Source organism: Suricata suricatta, chromosome 13, assembly GCF_006229205.1.
Source record: "Suricata suricatta isolate VVHF042 chromosome 13, meerkat_22Aug2017_6uvM2_HiC, whole genome shotgun sequence".
NCBI lineage: Eukaryota > Metazoa > Chordata > Mammalia > Carnivora > Herpestidae > Suricata > Suricata suricatta.
In genome coordinates this window covers 76335646-76353147 of record NC_043712.1, presented here as the reverse complement: position 1 = coordinate 76353147, position 17502 = coordinate 76335646, and the positions used below count along the sequence as shown (strand labels likewise).

General features: G+C 37.9%; 1 long non-coding RNA gene across 1 annotated transcript in view; it reads left to right on the top strand.

Annotated features, from left to right (window-relative positions):
- The window catches only part of LOC115276814, a 48144-nt gene extending 35695 nt beyond the window's left edge, over window positions 1–12449 (top strand). The window contains exon 2 of the long non-coding RNA XR_003902102.1: window positions 11388–12449. This is a non-coding gene — a long non-coding RNA (uncharacterized LOC115276814). The remainder of the gene's footprint in view (window positions 1–11387) is intronic.
- The last annotated feature ends 5053 nt before the right edge of the window (window positions 12450–17502 follow it).

The window sequence follows — 17502 nt, the reverse complement described above, 5'->3', positions numbered from 1 at the left end:
GGGAACTGTTTTCTGCTCACATCATCCAGGAAGAGTGTCCTGATTTTTCTAGGTTAGATGCAGTAAGAATTCTGTTTTCACCTTATATTTACCAAAGGTTTTATTTTCCCAACTTTTACATAAAATTTATCAGTCTCTTGCAGAAGATACACAAAGATAAGTATGTGTTGTGCTCATTTCACAACCAAGAAATGAAATTGAATTTCCTCATTTTCCCCTTGCAAATGAGATTGTAACTCCAATAACTCATGAGGCAGCCTCACAGATATAAACATTCTGACTAAAACGAATGTAACATTTATAGGCTAAGAACGTCATAATAAAAGGACACAATTCAACCATAATTTTGGTTTGCAAAACACAGTCAGAATTTTAATTTATAATAAAATATTTAATCATGGTTTGTGATTTTATTTGTATCAAAATGTAAATGGCAATGTTGTGCCCCCAATCCAATTTATTTACTGTATTACTTACTGTAATTTCAGTTTTGTATAATTTATCTAAGCGAGCCTATGACAAAAGTTCTCCCTTGAAAATATTCTTACTACAACAGCTAGCTTTGAGAAACAAATTTACATTATAGTCAATTAAAACCTACTTTTGGTTAACAATAAACACTGTTTTCATGGTATATATTTTATTTAACAATGAGAACAAAACAAGTTAGCTGATACTTTTATGAATTTACAGGATTCTGAGGAGAATATCTTTAAGATAATTCCTTAATATCCCTTTTGAAAGAGTATTAAGTAGTTTCTTATTCAATGTAGATTTCTTAAGTAGCTGACATTTATTTTGTTTCCTTACCACCTGATCTTGGTACCTTAAAACCTGTTTTTCATTTGTTTTACATTTATTCATGTTCTAATGGCTCCCATTGATTTTCAACTAGAATTTTCTTAAGGAGTAGGTCTTAGATCTTTCTACATGTACAACAAGTGTTGAAACTTACGGTTCTTTAAAACCTCAGTTTGGTAAACATGAATAACCCATTCAGACTGATTATATTTTTAACAGTTACTAATTTTTAACCATCATGTTGGAAGCTTAGAGTTCATTTGAATACAATAAATACTGTGTATATATAATAATAGCAAATATTATGCTCTCTTTTGATGTTTTAATAGCTTATTTGTTCATTGAGATTCAGATTAGCATGAAATCACATAGATTTTGAAAAACGCAAAGTGTAACCTTTACAGCAAAAGTTGGTCTTGTAACCTACACTCAAAATCAAAGTTTCCTTTCAGGGTATCAAACCTCACTGCAACCACCAGACTATCAGTTGGAAGTGGTGGACCCACGGGGTGGGGATGGGGGTTGATGAAACATAGCAGAAGGATAATTTATTTTAAAAGTAAAAGCATGAATTTACCCAAAGCCATCACCATCTATCATTCTGTGAATCATGTAATGAACATTGTCATTTTGACATGTAGAACATTTCTCTTCTTCCATCACTTTGGCATTAATTGGATCATAAGGGGTAGGGCAAGGCAATGAGGGATGGGGTGTGGAATGCACAATGGCTCCCTTGCTATTTGTATCATGAAAACATTTTGAAGTCAGGTAGATATTAACCTAATAAGGGAAGTCCCACTGGCTTTCTGTCTCCTCCAGACAATAAAACAGCATAATTGTGTCTGTGCCTCTCTTTTCAGTTGTTCTACAATAACACAGGTGGAGAACTAACTACAGATTCTAATTAACTCAAATTAGACTGATGAGAGAGATTAGTACTACAACATGAAGGTTAGGAAATTAATCCTAATGTTAAACCTCAAAGACATTGGGTACAAAGGAAGTAAATGTTAAGGGGACAAATTGGGCCACTAGCTACTTCAAAGATGTTGGAAGTGAGTGCTAACCGAGCAGTGGCTTCAACCCATTTGAATCAAGTTCCTGACTCTCTGCAGGGAGGGATTTCAACACCAGAAGTAGAAGAGCAAATGTTTCAAAATGACATTGAGCCTACTCTTGCACTTCTTGGACTTGACTCTGTATTTATGATTAGCCTGGGGGGTGAGAAGGGTGGAAGTGAAAGCGATAGAAAAATCCTTTAATGATTTAAAAAATTATTGATTTAAAAATTTGCTCAGCAACTTAAGTATAGAAAATTTAGAAAGACTGGATACCACAGCATACATTAAAGACATTTGTAAAAAATGTCCACTGAGAACCTTTATTCTAATATTGTTTGAGGAAACCATTTATTAATTATAGATATACATTGATGAAATTTCTTATTGATAATGTGCACATTTTCTAGTTTTTCATAATTTACAACTCATTAAAAACTTACTTTCAGGGGCGCCTGGGTGGCTCAGTCGGTTGAGCGTCTGACTTCAGCTCAGGTCATGATCTCACAGTTTGTGGGTTCAAGCCCTGCTTTGGGCTCTGTGCTGACAGCTCAGAGCCTGGAGCCTGCTTTGTATTCTGTGTCTCCCTCTCTCTCTCTGCCCCTTCCCCGCTCACTCTCTGTCTGTCTTTCACAATAAAATAAGCACATAAAAATTTTTTTAATTTACTTTCATACTGTTGCTTCTAATGCTCCCTAATTTCTCTGAATTCTCAATTGTTTACTATGAAAATACGGTCGGAAGACATATAGATGGCCAACCGACACATGAAAAGATCTTTATTATCACTTACCAGCAGAGAAATGCAAATCAAAGCTATAAGATATCACCTCACACCTATCAACATTATCTAAAATCAATAACATGAGAAACAACAGGTGTTGGCAAGAAGGTGAAGAAAAAGGAACGCTCCGGCATTCTGTTTGGGAATGCAAACTGGTATAGCCACTGTGGAAAACGGTATGGAAAATGGTATGATCCAACAATTAAATTTCTGAGTGTTTACCCAAAGGATACAAAAGCACTAATTCAATGGGATGCATGCACCCCCATATTTATAGTAGCATTACTTCCAATAGTCAAGATATGGAGCAGCCCAATGTCCAACTATAGATGTATAGATAAAGAAGATGTGGTGTATATCCACAATGGAATACTATTCAGCCATAAAAAAGAAGGCTATCTTGCCATGTCCAATGACATGGACAGAGCTAGAGAGTATTATGCTAAATGAAATAAGTCAAAGAAAGACAAATACTATCTGATTTCACTAGTATGTGCAATTTAGAAAACAAAACAAATAAACAAAGGGGAATAAAGAGAGAGAGAGAGAGAGAAATCAAGAAGCAGACCCTTAGCTATAGGGAAGAAACTGATGGTAACTGAGGGAGGTGATGGGGATTAGGAATGATGAACACTAGGTGATGTACAGAATCCTTTAAAAAAATTTTTTAGGGGCACCTGGGTGGCTCAGTTGGTTGGGCGTCAGACTTTGACTCAGGTCATGATTTCACGGTTCGTGGGTTCGAGCCCCGAATCAGGCTCTGTGCTGACAGCTAGCTCAGAGCCTGGAGCCTGCTTCGGATTCTGCATCTCCCTCTGTCTCTGACCCTCCCCTACTCACACTGTCTCTCTCTGTCTCTCAAAAATAAATAAAATATTTAAATTTTTTTTCCATTTATTTATTTTAGAGAGACAGCGAGAGACAGATCATGAACAGGGAAGGGGCAGAGAGAGAGGGACACACAGAATCATAAGCAGGCTCCAGGCTCTGAGTTGTCAGCACAGAGCCCAATGCGGGGCTTGAACCCACGAACTGTGAGATCATGATGCTCAACAGACTGAGCCACCCAGGCCCCCCTGTACAGAATCCTTGAATCACTATATTGAACACCTGAAAGTAATATAGCATTACATTTAACTAACTGGAATTGAAAAGAGAAAGAGAGAGAGACAGACAGAGAGAGAATAGTCTTATAGAGAAAGGTCATCTTTTTCATGTTGCAAGATTCTCTTATATAAGTCATGTTTAAAATCCATATCATATGATAAGTTCATTTGTAAGTATATGTTTGTAGTTATAATCCATGCAACAGGAAGCATTTAATATAAAAAATAAAATAACACTCCACTGTAATTATAAAATATAGAAAAATTCGACTCAAATTTTACAAAGCCAAACCATATCAAGGAAGAAGACTAAAATGAAACCCAGAGGACATATAATCAAGTATCAAACTTAAAGTTTTCAGTAAACTAAAGAAAAAGGGAGATCAAATAGGCTACATTACATGACTGTCATTATTTAAAAAAATAAGATGGAATCAGGGGTGCCTGGGTGGCTCAGTCGGTTAAATGTCCAACTTTAGCTCAGGTCATGATGTCACAGTTTCTGGGTCCGAGCCGTGCGTCAGGTTCTGAGCTGTAACACAACCTGCTTCAGATTCTGTGTCTCCTTCTCTCTCTGCCCCTTTCCCACTCATGCTCTCTCTCCCTCAAAAATAAAGAAGTATTAAAAAAAGATGGAGTCACACTAGTTCCTCAGACGAAACAGTATTTTCAAGAAATATATTCTTTGTAGGATTTCAAATAAACTCACATTGTGGCATACATAGCAATAGTCTCTTCCAGAAGTCTGCTATTCATAGTAGGTAGGTGTTCGGTACATTTATAAGAAAAATTTGGATTGATATTCCAAATAATACTAGAAAGAGAGTATTTATTTACCCATCTGTCTTTCAAGGTTGTTGTGAAGATCAAAACCGGTCATGTGTGTTAAACTTTTAAACCTCAAGTGCCTCAGAGTTCCCCCTCAGAAGTGGAATTAAGCTAAACGAAAGCTTAAGAAAAATTTACCATGATTTTGTGCCTACCCCGACGCGGTCATCAGTGCTGACCTTTGCAGGTGAAACCCCAAAGGCCTCGCATGACATGGCGTAGCCCGTGGCTGGCCCTCCCTGGGTTGAGGCAGGTGTCTCAGACTGCCAACACATAAAGGGGGATGACAGGTAAGCAAATGGGAAACTGCCGCCGCCTTGGGCTCCCTGAGATTGGTGTCTAACAAGGCCCACTTGTCACCGGGCCCTTTGGAGAGGAAATGAAGCGATGAACAAACGTTTGGCATAGGAGCCGCCGGGTCCTGACAGGCTAAGGTGTGACCTGCTGAATCCTAACCATCTCGGACATTCGTAGGGGAGCAAGCGAGCGGGGCCATGGCCAGGGGCAGGCGAGGCTGCGGGGGGAGCGAGGTGTGTGCAGAGCCCACAGAGAGTAGAAAAAGAAAGGGCAAGTGAGATTACTGGTCATCTGGTGTCTTAGATCCAGCGCAAAGCAAACTTCAAGCACAACAGCAAACAGAGCTTCGAGCATGACTGTCTCTAAAGAGTGTTTACCAAGTGCGCTCTGACTTGATCTCCCAGATTTGGTTAAATATGCATCTTGTGAACGTTATGTTTCTGGCTTTTCTCTTCTCTTCCTTTTTGTTATTGTTGTTGTTATTTTTTTTAATTTTCTTTTAACACCTGACACATTTTAACATTGTAAGCCTGATACTGAGCAACTGGAGAAATAAGAGGAAAATTGAGGAAAGGAGAAACAAATCTGACGGAGCACTTTAAAACAGCTTTCTGATAAAACAGCATTTATATATTCTTAAATATGTGATGAAATATATCTAATTTTAATCATTTTATTGGACCTAATATATATACTTATGATTCTATGTATGTTATTCTCCACTTCAAACCCTAATATTTAGAATTAGCAGTTTTATTTATTATTTACTTATTATTATTAAATAATAAATAGAATTATTCATTTAGCTCATGCCATTTTTATAAACTGCCTTTTCTCAAAACGAAAAACAGGATCAAGAGTAAAAATACATTTTATTTGGTGGCTAACGACACATCAGCATATCAAAGCGTTTAAACACACTGTTGTACTTTATTATATTAAGAGGAACTGGAAAAATGGAAAGTTATAAATGAAGTGAACATTTTTATTTGCTTTTACTGTGGCCACTTCATCACATTTTACCACAGTTCTTTGTTTAGATGAGCAGGGCTCCAAATGAATCCAAGGTCTAGGGAAATGGGAAAGATATTTTCTTCATCCTTGAATTTTCAGTGGCTAGCAAAATGCTTGGGGCAAAATAAGTTGTTAATTTAAAATATTCAATGAATAAAAAAAGACTATGAAAAAAGACCTCACATATCACACTGTTTTAACGATATAGTTTTGGAATACAACACAGCTCTCTTTTTTCACACTAGGTTTGAAACTAGTGATGTATGTGTTAAATATATGAGGGGCGCCTGGGTGGCTCAGTCAGTTAAGAGTCCGGCTTCGGCTCAGGTCATGATCTCACAGTTCATGGGTTCGAGCCCCGCATCAGGCTCTGTGCTGACAGCTAGCTCAGAGCCTGGAGCCTGCTTCTGATTCTGTGTCTCCCTCTCTCTCTGATCCTCCCCTGCTCATGCTGTCTCTCTCTCTCAAAAATAAATAAAACATTAAATATATATATATTAAAATATATGAAAAGGTAGATTTTCTAATGGGTTCATCACCAGCAATGGCTATTTTATTGATCATATTATGTTTTCAGCTCAATGAGCATTAGCAAGTAGCAAAGGAGAGTACTTTTGTGAACATTTTACAATGAATTAAAGAGTAGAAAGCACTCTATCTCAAATACATAATGAACTTTTATCTTTATATGGTATTTGGAATATATGGACCATAAGAGGGCACATTACCTTTTTTGAGACCCACGAAAACCTTTAATAAAAGTGGTTCAATTGGATTTGTAATAAGTTTTGGAATGTAATTTATACAACAAAATAGAAATTTTCCCTACTTTTGTTACCTCCATTTTATTTGCACATTGAAAAATCTTATGAATAGTTAGGGGTAGATCGTTTAATAGAACACATACCCGGAAAATCCAATTCACCACTTCTCAAGGACAGACACAGTGTTCACCGCTCAGAAAAGGAAATGACAGCAAGTAAAAGTTACTCTTGTATCCAGGCGGCCCTTGCTAGGTTCCAGCGACCCTAGCCGCACCGGACGCCCTTCCCCAGATCTTGAGAAACCACTGCAAGACAAGTGTATCAGTCATGAGCATCAATCACCAAAGCAGGAACAGATAACAAAACATTATCCTATCTGGTATATGCCTTTCTATACTCTTTTTCATGCACATAGAGTCATATACACATACATACAAATACACAGGGTACATAGAAAACACATTTTGCTACTTTGTTTTACACAAATGAAATGTACGTATTTGTCTACCTCTTGCTCTTGTCACTTAGTTATATATCATATATATATATATGGAGATCTAGCTCATTCTTTTTGATGGTTAAGAAATATTATATGAAGCTATCACAATACAGTATATTAAATTCCCCAAATGGTAGACCTTTGTTTCCAAAGGTGTCAAATATATCTTTGTCATTATACCCATATAAACTTTTCTTTTTTTTTTTTTTAATTTTTTAATGTTTATTTATTTTTGAGAGAGATAGAGAGAGAGGGAGACACAGAATCTGAAACAGTCTCCGGGCTCTGGGTTGTCAGAACAGAGCCCAAGGTTGAGCTTGAACTCACAAACCTTGAGATCATGACCTGAGCCAAAGTCGGACGCTTAACCGACTGAGCCACCCAGGTGCCTCTTGATACTTTTATTTCAATGGGCTAGAATATAAAGAGTGACATTACTGCATGAAAAGATGTGTGGATTGTTAATTTTAATGTGTTGTGTCAGAATGTTTTCCTCCAAGCTTGCGGCTATTTATGCTCCCACCAGTAATGCAGGGGAGTTTTCTTCTTGACTTGTTACCACTCCAGTGTTGGCCAGTCTGAGGAGGAGAGGTGACAGCCTAGCGTCCAATTCATTTACATTATGAATGAACTTCACTCTTAGTGAAGCTGGGCATCTGTTTTCTATTAGCTATTCATACTTCCGGCCTCCAGCTGTAGGTTTTAGTGCAGGATCACAAATTCTTTGCAAGATCTCAAAGATCAATATAGCAATACCATGGAAAATTAAAGTGCTCTCCGCCTGACAACCTTTTGGGGAAAATATACACACACATGTGACACAGACTAGCGGTTTACTCCCCAAATGCAGAAAGCCATTCTCTGAATTTATTTTAGGCTGATGAACAAAGATAAAATAATCATTTTTCTAGAGTAGAAACTAACAAAGCTATTCATCTGTATGTTTCTTATCTGGTTTTAATTACAGTTTTCATAACAGTTTTCTTGGGATAAAATTTACATACTATGAAATCCATCCTTTGAAAGCATGTGATTCAGTGGTTTTCAGCATATTTGCATTCGTGCAGGTATCTCTACCATCTGATACTGGAATCTGTCCAACAGTCCGAAAAGAAACGCCATACTCATTAACAGTCAGTGCCCATTCCCTGTCCCACCAAGCCCTTGGCAACCCCGATCCACTTTCTGTCTCTCCAGATGTGCCTATTCATTGTAGACCTTTCATATAAAGGGAATCATACACTTTGTTGCCTTTTTTGGCTAGCTCCTTTCACATAACGATTTCAAAGTTCATCCATGTTGTAGCGTGCATGAATACCTCATTTTTACTGCCAACTAATATTCCATTGTATGGATATATCACATTTTGTTTATCGACTCAGTAGTTCATGGACGTTTGGGTCAGTTTGATCTGGGTTCAAGTCCAGATATGACAGTTATTTATCTTGTGACCAAGGGTATGTTAAGAGAAATGAAGCAGGACTAGGCGTCAGAGAAGGACATTGAAGGATAAATGAAGGCATCGAAACACCTTCTCATGTACATCTCTTCAAAGCACATCTGCTTGATGATTAATCACTTGCCCATACTCTCCATGTGGTGGGTCCTATAACACTGTTTGTGAGGGACAGGTCAGGTCATGTGGTCATTTTGACGTCCCATGGTTAGGAGTTCAGTCTCCCCAAGAATCCAAAAACACTCCAGGAACGGCTTCTCAAAAGAAGAAAAGAGTATGTCAAAAAGAACCTACATTTGCTCCCACACCCCAAAGTTCTGCACTGGGATCCTCCTGTCGGGGCTTGCCGGAGACTCCAAGAGACACCTCTGTCCACACTTAGACTCTCTGAATCTGCTGCTGGGGGGTCTGCACGTGAAGCAGCTTGCCCGGAAGCCTGAACTGACCACAGAGGCTTCTCTTCTCTGGTCTCCATTCAAACTTGGCGGCTTTAGAGGTGACTTGGTAAACGGTGGTAGTGACTGCGAGAGGACCCTGCCCACTTTACGCCGGTTCTATCAAGGGGGTGTTCTGGGTGCACGTGAGGAGCTGGAGGTGTGGCATCTTGTTGCTGCTGCCGCAGTGACAGGTGGGTGCTGGGATGACGTCCGCAGAAGCAAGCAAATAGAGAATACGTCCCTTCCTCTTCTTCCTTGCCTTTCAGTCACGTGCCCGTAATGGCCAAATATAACAAGAAACCTGCTGGAAAAGAGATTAGTTACGGACTCACAACCTGAGCATCTGAAAGCAGAGTATAGAAGAGTGCGTTTGGAGGGTCGTGCACTAGCTTTATAGTCTGCACAGGAAGAACGCAGGGTGAAACTGATCATCAACTTTGTCCACTGCCCGGCATGTGTTAACACCTTGCATCGGCTAATTTTCCTTTTAAAAGTAGTATGTGTCCATAGAGAAAAATTGGGCAAAATAAAAATCACTCATAAGGATACCATTTAAAAAATGGGCTACTCCCCTATTATACACACACACACACACCACACACACACACACACACACACACACACACACAAATACATCTTTATATTTGCAAAAAATAGGATCATGTACTACATGCAATTTTTGGAACCAAATTTTAAGCTTTATTAAGCTAATACACTGTTGTCATCTTTGTCATAAAAAATCCACAACATCGGGGCGCTTGGGTGGCTCAGTCAGTTAAGAATCTGACTCTTGATTTCAGCTCAGGTCATGATCTCACCATTTGTGGGTTTGAGCCCCGCATGAGGCTCTGTGCTGAAAGTGCAGAGCCTGCTTGGGATTCTCCTCTCCCCTCTCTCTGCACCGCTTCTGCTCACACCTTCTCTAGGTCTCTCAAAGTAAATAAATAAACTTTAAATAAATTATCCACAACATCAATGTTATTATCCACATAAGATATCGAGTATATCTCTTTATTGCATATGCTACTATAAATCACTTGCTCATCTTTGGGTGTAAATAATTTGTATTAATAAGTTATATTTTGATGTTTATTTTTTGAGCGAGAGAGAGAGAAAGAGAGAGAGAGACATTGTGTGAGTGAAGGAGGGGCAGGGAGAGAGGGAGACAGAATCTGAAGCAGATTCCAGGCTCTGAGCTGTTATAAGACACATAACATAATGTGTGTCAGGGTGCATGGCTGGCTCAGTTGGTGGGGTGTGCAACTCTTGATCTCAAGGTTGTGAGTTTGAATCCCATGTTGGATGTACAGGTTACTTAAAAACAAAAAATCTTTTGGAGCCGCCGGGTGGCTCAGTCAGTAAAGCGACCGACTTTGGCTCAGGTCATGATCTTACAGTTTGTGAGTCTGAGCCTTGCGTTGGGTTCTGTGCTGACGGCTCAGAGTCAGGAACCTGCTTTGGATTCTCTCTCTCTTTCTCTCTCTGCTCCTCCTCCACCCATGCTTTCTCTCTCTCTGTCTCTCTGTTTCTCAAAAGTAAATAAACATTAATAATTTTTTAATAAAAAATAAAAATACTTAAAAAAAAAGAAAAGAGTATTTGTCACATATAGTAAAGCAATTTCTTGAGTGAAAGTTCAAATGCAAACTCCCTTCCTTCCTTCCAGCCATCCTTCCTTCTCTCCTTCCTTACATCTCTCTCTCTTTCTTTCTTACCAATCATGATACAATGTTAGGGTGAGGCGTTACTTGGGTTACTGCACATTCCTTTCAAAAGAAGAAATTAAGACCACAAATGCATAGAGAGGGAAGTCTTTTTGAGTGTGGGTAGTGATGAGAACAGCTGGGGTGGAGACTGAGGGAAACGGCAAGACATCTCACATGGATATAAATGGAATTGCTTAGTGCAAAAACGTAGAGTTTCTTGTGCTAGCAGAATACATTAGAACTGAACATTTTTCTCCTTGCAAATATTAAATGTTAAATCTTAAGACCATCTGGGCTCTTTCTGAAAGTTTAAAGTTTGAATTTAGGTAAAGACAAAATGAAGCAGGCTAGGTGGGGGCTGTCCTGTTGCCAAGCAACGTTGCTAATCTAAGATCTCACAATCAAGTGCCATAAAAAACTGGCCACGATAAGTGTGTCCCCAAAGCAAGTGAATCAGCATCAGCTATTTCCGGAGGAGTTTGTAGGAAGCCCAAAAGAAGTCCCCAGTGAGGATGAAATGTCTGCAGGCGGTTTTGTCTTTCTTTTGCAATGCAAACCCTTGTGCCTCAAGTCACTGGTCCCCACATCAGATATAATCATGGATCTAACACCTATCCTCTTGTATCCTATGAAGGTGCTCACAGTGAAAGGAGATCACCTCCATATGCAGAGGCTAGGAAACCATACTTGTATACAGAGGACAGAAGCCCATGGCTACAGCTGGCTAATTGGGAAGTAGGAGTCCCATCTGGATCTCCATATCAGACTGAAGGACAAGAAGAAGATGGGAAAGCCTGCCTGAGTTCTTGCTCCTGGAAAAGTTCCATTTAAATTCAAATTCTCTCTATTATTGCTTGCCCAAACATTGGTTCCACCTGTATTTTTTTTCTTTTTTTGTTCGTTTGTCTGTCTCCCCCTCCACCCCGACTGCTTTGAAATGGAGTTTGTTGAAGATAAGAATTTGTCAATTTCTATATAATGAGTTTGGTCAAGTGAAACTTCAGAGAATTTTCAGGAAATGATTCAAAATTGTTAGTTGGGGTTCTTCCTCACCTATGAAGAGCTATGTTTATTTAAAAACCAAAGAAAAGTAAGCCTTGGTTTCCTGTGAAATTAAGAAAGAAGATTGATGAAGATAAATGACCTAGAAGAAAGTCCTCTTCTCTGACATAAAACTCTGGCTAGAAGGAGAAGCCTAGCATGGATAATGATATTTACATATAGGCATTGAATTATAATTTTTTTTTCCTGAAATGCGTGTACATTTTCTAGCTGTTCTTGAGTGAAGATGACAGAACCTATAATTGCTGGCCTGGAAATCTGTGATTGGATTTAAGCCCAGTTAGGGAAGCTCTTACCAAAATATTTAGTTAAGTTCAGGTAAAGTGGAGAATACTTCAGGGTCTTTGAGAAGGTGGGTCCCTCTGATTTTAATGATTTTTCTCTTGTTACAATGTCTATAATTGTTTATGTGAATAAGTTACATTGTTTGGGCTACTTATGATAAATAAGCGTATGTGCATTGCTTCTATAGATGAGGTGAATTTTTGTGACCTATTACTGTTAGTTGTTATTGGTAGAGCACGTTATAGATGATACCACACTCTGGTGATTTTTTAATGTACCATTGGAGATACGAGTTGATATGTGTTTTTTAATTTTATAGAAATGTCTCAATAAAGGCACTGTAAATGTATTCTTTATGTTACTGAGGTGCTGAACTGATTACCGCTACTTAATGCTAAACTAACTACTAACATTGAAATTATCAAAGTTATGGTTGTCAGGTCACACAGGACATGTATTTACTATTTTTGATGGCTAATCCTCTCAAATAAATCACTATTCCTCTTATTATTTTCATAGCAGAAGTTTGTAACACTTTAAAAATTTAAAAGTAACATCAGTTGATTCTAGAAGATATGGAAACATAAAGAACACGTTAAGAAGAAGGAAAAATACTTCTGCATGCTCATCATTCAGTGGCTGATTTCCTTCCAATTTTTAACTCTTCTAACCCTTTATATCATGTTAAAATGTCCTTTTCCCCCCCTTGTTGTGGCAGTTTTTGATATTCCCTTTTCTTTTATATTCTGTGATTACTATATATTTCTATGCTAGAAATGTATATAAGATACTGTGTAATTTTATTTTGTTGTGTAAGAAACTAGTCTTTTTTTTAATTTAAAGAAGTAGTGATTCATATCCTCATGTCTGTTAGTAGATCTGTTTGATGATTCAGAAAGTCTTAAATGATGAAGTGTGTTTTCTGGTGGTTATTATGTATTTTATATGTATTTTATATCATTGTGAATGGATTCATAAAAAAAACCCAGAATCTAAAGATAGCTCTTAAATACTCCATACTCGGTTTAATAGTGGTTTATAATCATAGTTGATGTTTTTAACATTTGTTTAGTTTCCTTTGGAAAATACTACTTTTGTTTCATTAAAGTTGTAGTCAAGAATATGAGAAAAATTCCAAGTTGTGTCTTGAAATTTGCACTTAATCATATCTTGTTTTCTTTTCTTTTGAAATATGGAATTAACACCATGTAGAAAATAAAATAAATTATATTTGTCTAAAGAGGATTATGTCTGAAGAGGAATCATCATCTTTTTTTGATACAATAGTCATTCCTGGTTTGAAAAGTTAGTTTTGGCAACTCTGCCTTTAAATATCGGAATGCTTCTAAAAATTCATGGGTATTTTTTATTAACGTGCAGTATACATTGCATCTTGAGGAGAACATTTAAAGAATATTATTGAAGAAGTGCAAAACTTGGCTGTGATTCTCAAAAACTTACCTTAATTAATGATCATTGTCTTCCCAGGAAAATTATAGACTCTGAGAATCATGTATTTCTGCAAATGTACTTCTTAATCACCCAGTATGATTCACTAAAACCTAGATTGTGTTCTCATTTGGTTTATCCAAGAGTATAAATCTGGAACTTGGATAGATAAGTATATGAATAAATGATATTTTAAATTATATTAATTATTATATATTAAAATATATATGATATATATTTTCTGAGATTCTTTAATCACTCATAAGCATTTACTGAGTAATAGAACATAATGCTTGTAAGCACTGACAGTGAGCCAGATTGGTTGTGTTCAAATTCTGGCTTTGCCATTTACAAACCCAGTAGCTGTAAGAAAGTTACTAAGTTTCTTTGTGCTTTAATTTCTCATGTATAAAATGGAAGTGACAGTACCAGCTACTATCATAAGAATTAAGAAGTAATATATTTAGAGCAGTAAGAACAGTGCTAGCCACATAGTGAGTGCTGTGTAAATAGAAGCTACTCTTTTGGTCACTATTAATTTAGCATCCTTCTATGAGCTATGGGTACTTTTACACTGCTTGCTTTCAAAAAAACTTAAAATGTAATAAAAGGATAAGAATTATGTATAAAATGCAATAGTGAAAAATAAAATATTATTAGTACAATCCTACTCTAAGGATGATATTATTTTACACGTATTTCCCATCTTAAATATAGTTATAGCCTTTGTAATTTATAATTTAATCTTCAAAAAATCTTTACTAACTCTGTGACTTTGGGAAAGTTACATAACCACTCTGTGCCTCAGTTTCCTCATCTGTAACTTTGGAGAGTATCAATGGTAGCTATCATAGAATTATTGTAAGGAATACATGACTTAAACATGTGACTTCCTGACAAACGGAAACCAGAGGAGATAGTAAATTATTCTTGTTTTAAACCACTGAGATTTGGAGTAATTTGCTATGCAGTTGTAACCCACACCTAAATGATGATCTGGGTGAAAATGGGTTCCGAGAGATGTTGGCTAGAGAAGAATAATTCCAGTGGGCCGATAAGTAAATGGGCATTTAGATGGGAGAAGCAATGGTTAAGGTAAATGTTGGGAAAAAAACTTTTTTGTTAGGGAGAAAAGATATCTCTACTTCTTATTTTCTAAATAGAGAATAACTAATAAAAATATGGCTCTTGGAAGCTAGTTCTCTGTGATAGGAGAGACTTGAACATATTGTGTGTTGAAATAAAACAGCTTATTGAAAGCAAGGAACATTAAAGTGTGTGTGTGTGTGTGTGTGTGTGTGTGTGTGTGTGTGAGGGAGAGAGAGAGAGAGAATTTATGAAAAAGGTCCTCTGAGGAGGTGAGGAGATGAAGAATTTGCAACGCAGCAGAAGCATTAACCGTGGATAGAAAGGCCCCCTCACCAAGTGAAGGTGTAGATCTCTGGTTGCAGACCTGTTTATCATAGATGAGTTCATAATCATCTCTGACGATTTTATTCTGTGAAATTCAGAGTCAGCATATTTGCTAAAAAAAAGAAAGAAAATATTAGAACTCGAGAAAAGTGGTGAATATTGGGGGAATGGGATAAAGACCTTGTTAAGGAAGATAAAGAATGAAAAGTCGTGTGAATGCTAATAAGCACATATATTCCCGAGGTCTCGTTTTAAATCCTTTTATTTCTGACTAGTTTTCTCTCAGGACCCATATAGTTTTTTAAATTTTTTCATGTTTTTTTAAATTTATTTTTGAGACAGAGGGAAAGCCAGAGCTGGGAAGGGACAGAGAGAGAGAGGGAGACAGAAACCAAAGTAGGCTCCGTGCTGACAACAGAGAACCCGATGTGGGCCTCAAACTCAAGAGCCATGAGATCATGACCTGAGTTGAAGTCGGATGGCTGACCAGGTGAGCCACCCAGGTGCCCCAGGACCCATATTTCTAATGTTCTCTATTTTGGATGTTCATGCACATGCTAATATTTACACACTTGAAGATTACTTTATGCAATTAAATTATAAATAATAATGACATTAATATGCATTCATTATGTGTGTGTGGTACTTGAAATTCACAAAGTCTTCTTTTGTCTTCAACACCACGTCCCCCAGCCAAGAAGTGAAGTCTAATCAATGGCCTCATATTTGCTTCTGTTCAGTATTGTCTTGGTGACGAGTCACTGGCTTTGCATAGCCTCAGATAGGATTAAATCTCTTCTCAAAAATACATACTGATCAGAGACTTCCAGAACTGTGTTTTACTGATTCCAGGGGGATCTGGGTGAATGAGATGCTTTCCCATCCTACCTCCCAATGCAAGATTATGTAAATTTTTAAAGAAATACTTATTTATTTTTGGTGAAGAGTGCAACCCAGGGAGGGCCAAAGAGGGGAGGACAGAGGATCCAAAGCAGTCTCTGCGCTCACAGGCTGACAACAGTGAGCTTGAACTCACAAACTCTGAGATCACGACCTGAGCCAAAGTCTGATGCTCAACTGACTGAGCCACCCAGGTGTCTCAAGTTTATGTAACTCTTGCATCAATGGACCATTTAATAGTAACACAAAACTTCCAATTTTGCTTCCAGAATGCAGACCTTTCCTTACAGTCCTCAGGCTATGCCTTACATGTGACCTCTCATAAATCTTTTGGACATGTCACACCTGTGGACAATGGCTACAGCCATTAATTGATGCTGGAATATTGGCACTTCTCCAAAATTTAGTTATTTGCCTTCTCAGTTGATAACGTAGAGATGATGTTGGAAAAATTGCTCAAGAGAATTTTTTTTTTGAGATAGAGTGAGAGTGGGGATAGGGGCAGAGGGAGAAAGAGAGAAGGAGAGAGAGAATATTAAGCAGACTCTACACTCAGCACAAAGCCAAGGCAGGGCCTGATCCCACAATCTTGGGATCATAATCTGAGCTGAAACCAAGAGTCTGACACTCAACTCACTGAGTCACCCAAGTACTCCAAAAGATTTGTATTTAATTATATATTTAGAGAGAATACTGAGGGCTGTTGTGTTTATCTTATCTGTGATGATAATGGTGAGCACAGCCCAGAGAATGCCATGCATTTTTCAATAAGCGAGAAATTTTATTTATCTAACTTCATAACAGAATGTGACTTAACTAGGACAAAATGAAAAATTATAAAAGTATTCACCCTTGAAATTCTATGACATGTTGGCCAAGGTTAGCCTCCCTGGATCCAGACCACCAGACCCAGAACTAAGCACAGAGAACATTTGTGTATTTGGGCCTCCTCAAGGGCTCCCACTCTTCCCTGGAAGGACCCATTCGGAGGACAAGAACAGCAACTCTGCAAATCGGGAGCTGCCTGCCACAGTGCTAAGATAGGGATCAGGCCCGTGGCTCACAGTTAGGCCACGGTATTCTCCTGAACATAGACAAGTTTGGAGAATAACAAAGCAAAACAAGGCTATTCTGCAACCTTCTTGGATCAAAGCAAAAACAAGAACCTTTTGTAATCGTGTCTTGAGTACATAAAAAAACATTTGTCCAAATGATTAAAAAGGCCCAAAACACCTGATCTGGCTAATATCACTGCAACTGCCTTTTAACCATCTATGGCATTAGCCGTGCTGCATTCTTCCCTACCTCCCCTAGAAAATAAGTAAGAAGCCTGATCAAAGAGTTACTCTCACTTCCTGCTAGCTGCAGCCAATCTAGAGCAAAAGCCCTACTTCCTTGAACTCTCCTTCAAATTACCAAACATTTCCCCAAATCTTCTATATCCTTTTTTTACAACCCTCTACTGAGATGTTCCTATGGCTTTTCATTGTGCACGTTCTCTCTTATTGCAACAAATGAATAAAAGCAAATGAACGCACAAGTGTGTTCCTCGAGGCTGGAGAGGTTCGACCAATCTGTGGCATATTGGGGAGCCAAAGGTAAAGCACTCATCAGAGAAGACAGACATGTGTGAAGGACAC